Consider the following 8,591-nt stretch of genomic DNA (forward strand, 5'->3'; position numbering starts at 1 on the left):
GAATACTTTCGCAAGGCACTGTATCTCTCTAGGTTTTTGTTGAAAAACTCAGCAGAAACGAATTAATGGATGTCCATGTTTTAAGGCATGACTATTGATTCTAAATCATTGGCCGACTGTGATTTAAGAAGACCATAGTTACAAGCCAGGCCTTGTGTGACCAGGAGTGGCATTCTGGTGTATCATTCATTATATGTAAGAAGCATGGGACTGTTCGTTCTGTACCATCCTGTTGTGAGATCAATATAGGTTTATTCTTCCCTCACCTACGGGTACTAAACACTGCTCCTGGCTGTGTCAGCTACCTGGGAAGTGAGCCATAGTGACAGTGTGGTGTTAGTGTTGTGGTGTGAAAGCAGTCCTTAGGCAGTAGTCAGAGGTCTAGGCAGTGCTACAGTATGCACAATATATCCGGGGGCAGCTTTGACAGCTACAATTGCATATTTATGACTTACTGTGAATTGTAGGTGCCCAACATCAACAAGAAAAATGTTTTTGTTGGTCCTGTTTTATGTGGCTCTCTTGAATTTAGAAAACATTTTACAGAGGGGAGCTAACCATCGCTAACCATCGCCATCCACATACATTCCCGATGTCCTGGCTGTGATGCCTCAGCCATATACCTGAAACCTAATGAACACAGCAGGCAAAGCAAGTAGGCTCAGGTGGGAGAAGAATCATTTGCAAACACATAGCCACGAGTGGAGAAGACAACACAGTAGGGGAGAATAACAGCATGGATTCATGATTATTTCAATGTCTTCTTATACTCTATAAGACAAGAAGATACATACACTGAGAGTACCAAACATTAGTTGCACCCCCTTTTGCCCTCAGAACAGCCTCAATTCGTCGGGGCATGGGCACTACAAGGTGTCGAAAGTGTTCCACAGAGATGCTGGCCCATGTTGACTCTAATATTTCCCACCCTTGTGTCAAGTTGGCTGGTAGTGGATCTCTATTCCCGAAAAGTTTGTTCCATCTCAACCCACAGATACTCAATTGAATTCAGATTTGGTGACTGGGTAGGCCACTGCAGTAAGCTGAATTTACTATCACGTTTGTGGAACCATTCCTTGACAATCCTAGCTTTGTGGCATGGGGCATTATCCTGGTGTGATGAATCACGCTTCACCATCTGGATTTGGCAAATCTGAATTTGACAGGAGAATGCTACCTGCCCCAATGAATAGTGCCAACTGTAAAGTTTGGTGGCTGTTTGTCATGGTTTGGTCTAGGCCCCATAGTTCCAGTGAAGGGAAATCTTAATGCCACAGCATCCAATGACATTCTAGATAATTATGTGCTTCCAACTTTGTGGCAACAGTTTGGGGAAGGCCCTTTCCTGTTTCAACATGACAATGCCCCCGTGCACAAAGCGAGGTCCATACAGAGATCGGTGTGGAAGAACTTGACTGGCCTGCACAGAGCCCTGACCTCAATCCAATCAAACACCTTTGGGATGAATTGGAATGCCAACTGCGAGCTAGGCCTATTCGCCCAACATCAGTGCTCAAGCTCACTAATGTTCTTGTGGCTGAATAGAAGCAAGTCCACCTAGCAGTGTTCCAACATCTAGTGGAAAGCCTCACAAGAAGAGTGGAGGCTGTTATAGCAGCAAAGGGCTGACCAACTCCATATTAATCCCCATGATTTTGGAACGAGATGTTCAGGTGTCCAAATACTTTTGGTCGTGTAGTCTACCAGAGATACCAGACATCAGAAGGTGAATGTCATAGTACACAGTGCATTTTCACATTGTCAGTAGAACCTATCTCTCTCCTGATTTCGAAAAAGCCATGGAACATCTTTTCTCTTTTTCAGTCAACTGAGAGGAGATAATAGGGTCTGCTTGATGATTCCAGAATCCAGTGCATTATGTATTCAACCTCAATTTGATTAAGGTCTTCTTAATATTTTAGTATCTATCTTACTGAATAGAGAACTACCTCATTATTGGCTTTTTCCATGCCATCGAAGATGTGCGTGTTGTGATTTATAAATGTCAGAAAGATACCTTTTATTTATCTTAACAACCAGGTGTACTGTACAGTATTGTATGTTTTCCATTACCGTATGCTGCAGAAGAGCTTTTTGAGAAGGACTGATAATTGAGGTTTATGATTTAAATAGAGGATTACTCTGCTTACTAGTAGTTGCTAGTTATTGTTTAATATTATTTTACTACAATACCATAATATTATTGCTAATTTGATTAATCTTTAAAATAATAAAGTACCCTGTCAAACCTGCTCTTGTATTATTCATTGTGTAAGCTTATGCTATGCTTTACAGGGCCATCAGAAAGTATTCACATTCCTTGACTTTTTCCACATTTTATTGTGTTAAAACCTGTTTTTTAAATCTATTCAATTTAGATTTTGTGCCACTGGCCTACACACAATAGCCCATAGTGTCAAAGTGGAATTATGTTTGTAGAAATGTTTACTAATTAATAGAAAATGAAAAGCTGAAATGTCTTGAGTCAATAAGTGTTCATGTAAGGAGTGACGCCGGACAGGAGAAGCAGGTACGGGGAGTTAAACATTTAATAGGGAACAGACGTAGAACACGACAGGAACAGCGTCAGCACACAGGTAAAAAAAAAAGGACCTATGACAAACAATTCCGAAGCAGGGAACAGAGCTTGGGCACAGACAGATATAAGGAAGGTAATGACACAAGTAATTGAGTCCACGTGAGTCCAATGATCGCTGATGCGCGAGCGCCAGAGGGAGGAAGAGCGGGAGCAGGTGTGACAGTACCCCCCCCCCCCTCTAGTGGCGCCACCCGGCTTCCCACCTGGGCGAATCGGCTGAGACATTGGCGCTGGGCAAGCCGGCTGGGGGAAGGGAAGGAATAGCGGGAGCAGGTGTGACAGTACCCCCCCCCCCCTCTAGTGGCGCCACCCGGCGTCCCACCTGGGCGAATCGGCTGAGACATTGGCGCTGGGCAAGCCGGCTGGGGGAAGGGAAGGAATAGCGGGAGCAGGCGTGACAGTACCCACCCCCCTCTAGTGGCGCCACCCGGCGTCCCACCTGGGCGAATCGGCTGAGACATTGGCGCTGGGCAAGCCGGCTGGGGGAAGGGAAGGAATAGCGGGAGCAGGCGTGACAGTACCCCCCCCCCCCCCCCCCCCACCCTCTAGTGGCGCCACCCGGCGTCCCACCTGGGCGAATCGGCTGAGACATTGGCGCTGGGCAAGCCGGCTGGGGGAAGGGAAGGAATAGCGGGAGCAGGTGTGACAGTACCCCCCCCCCCCCTCTAGTGGCGCCACCCGGCGTCCCACCTGGGCGAATCGGCTGAGACATTGGCGCTGGGCAAGCCGGCTGGGGGAAGGGAAGGAATAGCGGGAGCAGGCGTGACAGTACCCCCCCCCCCCCCCCCTAGTGGCGCCACCCGGTGTCCCACCTGGGCGAAATGGCTGAGACATTGGCGCTGGGCAAGCCGGCTGGGGGAAGGGAAGGAATAGCGGGAGCAGGCGTGACAGTACCCCCCCCCCCCCCCTCTAGTGGCGCCACCCGGCGTCCCACCTGGGTGAATCGGCTGAGACATTGGCGCTGGACAAGCCGGCTGGGGGAAGGAATAGCGGGAGCAGGCGTGACAGTACCCCCCCCCCCCCCCCCCTCTAGTTGCGCCACCCGGCGTCCCACCTGGGCGAATCGGCTGAGATATTGGCGCTGGGCAAGCCGGCTGGGGGAAGGGAAGGAATAGCGGGAGCAGGCGTGACAGTTCAATCCCTTTGTTATGGCAAGCCTAAATACGTTCAGGAGTAGAAATGCACTTAACAAGTCACATAATAAGTTGCATGGACTATAATAGTGTTTAACATGATTTTTGAATGACTACCTCATCTCTGTACCCCACACATACTGTAAGGTAGCTGTAAGGTAGCTCCTTCAAGCAGTGAATTTCAAACACAAATTCAACCACAAATACCAGGGAAGTTTTCCAATGCCTCGCAAAGAAGGGCATGTATTGGTAGATGGATTTTTTAAAAAGCAGACATTGAATATTCCTTTGAGTGAAGTTATTAATTACACTTTGTATGGTGTATCAATACACCCAATCACTACAAAGATACAGGCCTCCTTCCTAACTCAGTTGCCGGAGAGGAAGGACACCACTCAGGAACTTCACCATGAGGCCAATGGTGACTTTAAAACAGTTGTTTAATGACTGTGATAGGAGAAAACTGAGGATGTATCAACAACATTGTCGTTACTCCACAATACAAAAATGAGTGAAAAGGAAGCCTTTCCAGAATACAAATATTCCAAAACATGCATCCTGTTTGCAATAAGGCACTATAGTAAAACTGACAAAGAAATGTACTTTATGCCCTGAATACAAAGCGTTATGCAAAACAACACATCCTTGAGCACCACTCTTCATATTTTCAAGCATGGTGGTGGCTCCATCATGTTATAAGTATGCTTGTCATTGACAAGGACTAGGGAGTTTTCATGGATAAAAATAAATGGAATAGAGCTAAGCACAGGCAAAATCCTAGAAGAAACACTGATTCAGACTGATTTCCAATAGACACTGGGAGACAAATTCACCTTTCAGCAGGACAATAACCTAAAACACAAGGCCAAATATAGACTGGATTTGCTTACCAAGATGCCATTGAATGTTCCTGAGTGGCCTAGTTACAGTTTTGATTTAAATCTGCTTGATTATCTATGGCAAGACCTGAACATGGGTGTCTAGCAATGATCAACTACCAACTTAAGAGTTCGAAGAATTTTCAACAGAATGATGTGCAAATATTGTACAATCCAGATGTGCAAAACTCTTATAGACTTACCCAGAAAGACTCACAGCTGTAATCGCTGCCAAAGGTGATTCTAGGTATTGACTCAGAGGTGTGAATACTTATGTAAATGATGTATTTCTGTATTTCATTTTTTATACATTTGCAAACATTTCTAAAAACATGTTTTCACTTTGTCAGTTTGGGGTATTGTGTGTAGGTGATGTGTATATTTAATACATTTTGAATTCAGGTTGTAAGACAACAAAATGTGGACTAAGTCAAAGGGTATGAGTACTTTCTGAAGGCACTGTATGTTCAAAGAGAATCAAGGCTGGAAGTGCTCATTTGAGTCCTGGGAACTGATAACATACTTCAAACAGATGACAAAGGGAATATCCAGCATTGCCACTTCTATCCTTATTGAAGAAGCTGTAGGCAAGGCTTTAGGATTGGAGGATGGGATGTGGGGCTTAGACCAACAGTGTTCCATATGTATTCTGGGTGCACTGCTGCTGATTGCTGCTTGTTCATTGACACTTTCATCTTTACAACTGCAACAACCAGATCAAAGTTGTTCCCTGTCCACTCAGCACCCTGTCCCCACCAGCACCCCTGCCAGTAGAGTGCGAGCTTGTTTGGGGTTACTTTGCTCGGAAATGGATCTGATCTCATGGGTATACACACTTCAGTTCAAGCGCAATATGAAGTGTACCCTCAGTTGTGGTTCTGTGGATCATCATGGGTGTGCCCTCAAATGTCTCACAAACAACCAATGTAAAAAACATATATATGTGATGCTTATGTGAACATATGATATGTTGTGCTTATTACAGTTTCTACAGTTACAGTTGTTGTACTTAAATTACTTATATATTTTTTGTTAGCTCTGTGTGTACTGTCTTTCTCCAGACAAGACCCCAGAGGTCTCCCAGGTGAAGTTACCATATCTAGGATGATGTCCATCATCAAAGAAAGCTTGTAGATTCCTTTCATTTCTCTCACTGCATGACCTCACTCCAAATCTTTTCAAACACAGCATTCTAGTTTCTGATCCATTTACTGGACTGAGAGAATCTAATACGCTCTAGAGGTCAATCACATCAAAAGAATATATCATAAGTTCAGTGCCCTCTGATTCTTTCAAAGAGACTGTGCAGAGCATACAGCTACAGAATGAAGAACAAAAAAGAATTGGCAGCCCCATTTATCTTATTACATTTTGACAGGGTTCTGTTGCTCTATAGAGATCTGGAGATGAGATAAATAGATGAACTATGAATGACTTAACCACATGTTTTTACTAGACCACAAAATGTAAATTAAACTGTTATTGATATAGCCTAAATAGGGGTGAATCTACAGTATGTGGTAGGTAGGTAGTCTACTTTGTGTGTTTGTCCTCAGAGTATAGGACCAGTAGTTTTGAAGAACATTTTGAGGCACTGTTCCCCCAAAACTGCCCCAAAACGCCTGGCCCTAGTATGATGACTACTAGTTATTGGTCTCTGCATCATTGTCGATACTGAGCATTACCACTGCTGAGACCTGGGCTTGATGAAACATCAATGGAACAATTTACCACAGTGCATAGTGACCACAGGCTGTCACTCTGCTCTGCGTGTACACTGAGTAGTAAGTGATGTAAGCAGACTTCCTGGTTAGCTGTCTTGCTGTGTTAATTAAGGGAAGTATTTTGATCTTACTAAGTTCGATGAACAATCAGCTTGTCTACCTGAAATGCCCTTGTTCCTTGAAGAGAGTGGTTAAGTCCCACCACTGCTGCTGAGCTGGAGATGAGAGTTGGACAAGATGTCTGGTTTACTGAATTACTTGACTGGCATGGATAGAACCAGACGCCTGTCTCTACATGACTCTCTGCCAGCCTGGCCAAATCTCACTGCTCAACCATTTTATTAAAATATGAACTTTGCCTGAACCCACTCACCCTGGTTCCCGCTCACTATCCATGAAATACAGTTCAGGGGTGCTGCAACAGATGAGAACAGATTACATTTTTTCCTGTATGTGTTTTGAGAGAGAGATGTGAAAATCAAAGGGCTGTTTGACAGATTGCTAATGGCCATGCATTATGGTACTGTAGATGTTGATTATGGTCATTGTTTACCCTAAGTGCAATGGGAAGAGTGGGACGATCATCCATTACGTACCCTCCCTAGTCATTTTTCCCCCGGATGTTTTTGAGGTTACAGCACTGCATTTGGGCCCCTGTCATTAAAATCTGGTGAAAGGGAATTTAATGCCAGGCATGTTAACAGATTGTCTTTAATCTGCATGCATTTCATTTTGGGTCGCCATGGTTTTCATTTTCTCACACTGGATTCAGTTGAACTTTTCTTATTGCATTATGAAAAAACTCAAGAGAAACAGCCTACATTGTAAGAGCTGTAACATTCGATTTTCATAACCCATGGCTGCCAGTTAACATCTGCTTACACGTCAAATCAGTATTGTATAGACAATGTAGGCAATGTACAATGACCTAGATAGAAATATATAAGGCTCTTTTAATTGATCTACCTGTATGTGAGTATTGTCAGTGTCAGGAAGCATCAACAGGTATGACAATGTTCCTGCGTAGGTCATTTACTCAGTAAACCTTGTTTCTTGGAATTGGGAGCTGTGATCTGCTACGTACACAGAGTCTTTTGTCCTGGACATACAGTATATCTTGGTTTTATATACGTGGGTGATATCAATGGCAGCAGCGAGGTTGTCATGGCTGGAGAGCATCTTTGCGCATTTCAGTAAAACATTGATGTGTGCTTGCCTGTGGCTTATCAGCTCCAATTGTTTTCCTCAGGTTGTTTTTCCTCCTGTTGATTTAACATATGATAGATTGTGTTTGGCAAGTCCCCGTGTCTAGAGGCACAGACTGATGTTTCTGCAGGCACACAAATTACATAGCAAAGCATAGGACATTTCGAATAGACTGTCTTATCTGTGATGTTAGGGAGTTTGTATGAATATTATGACATCAGCTGTCTTCACAGAAAACATTTACATTTTTGATTATGGGTTATGCTCTGACATCTGTGATCACATCTCTTATTCATACATTCATAATGTGGCTGTGTCACATTTATGATATGCTTATCCTTATAGAGGTGTAATGTATGCTTGATGAACATACTGTAGGGCCTTACAGCGAATGCAAATCATTACCCAGTTTTTTCTACCAACCCAAATTTCTATACAAGATCCACACCAACTTGCCTGGGAAAATTGGCGCTGTGTATAACTGGGGGTTGGATTGATCTACACTGGGCTGAAACTATGTGTTATGTGAGGTGTAGGTGTGTGCTGTGGTGGATGCATATTTTGTCCTTTCCGCTCACATTGTCACACTGACATGTAAGGTTCAATATTAGGCAACAATAAAGCAAGGGCATTTTGTGAGGGGACGGGTTTAAAAAGAAGGGGCTCGACGAGCAGGTGTCCACGCACTTTTGGTCATGTAGTGTATCTGCTGACATCTCTATTGGGAAAAGCCTTCAGTAACTTTTCACAAGACGGATCCTGTTGATTTAAGACTATATTATTAAGTCTCCATATCCATTTTTATTCCCTCAGATATTTTATATTGAACTAGAAATGTTATGTCTGTAATATTGTTTTGCATTTGATTGAGATTCCCCCGAAGGCACTAAAATCAGTCTGGATAGTACTGAAGGCTCCTCTCAGTAATGGATGTTGTGTTGCTCAGGGGCACAACAGTAGTTCCTTATGCACAGCTTGGAATTTCAATCTGCATCCTCTAGATACCACCTTTGCATTTAGCAAACATCTGGACCACAACATTGCCTGTCTA

This window comes from Oncorhynchus kisutch, linkage group LG8, assembly GCF_002021735.2.
Source record: "Oncorhynchus kisutch isolate 150728-3 linkage group LG8, Okis_V2, whole genome shotgun sequence".
In the NCBI taxonomy this organism is placed as follows: domain Eukaryota; kingdom Metazoa; phylum Chordata; class Actinopteri; order Salmoniformes; family Salmonidae; genus Oncorhynchus; species Oncorhynchus kisutch.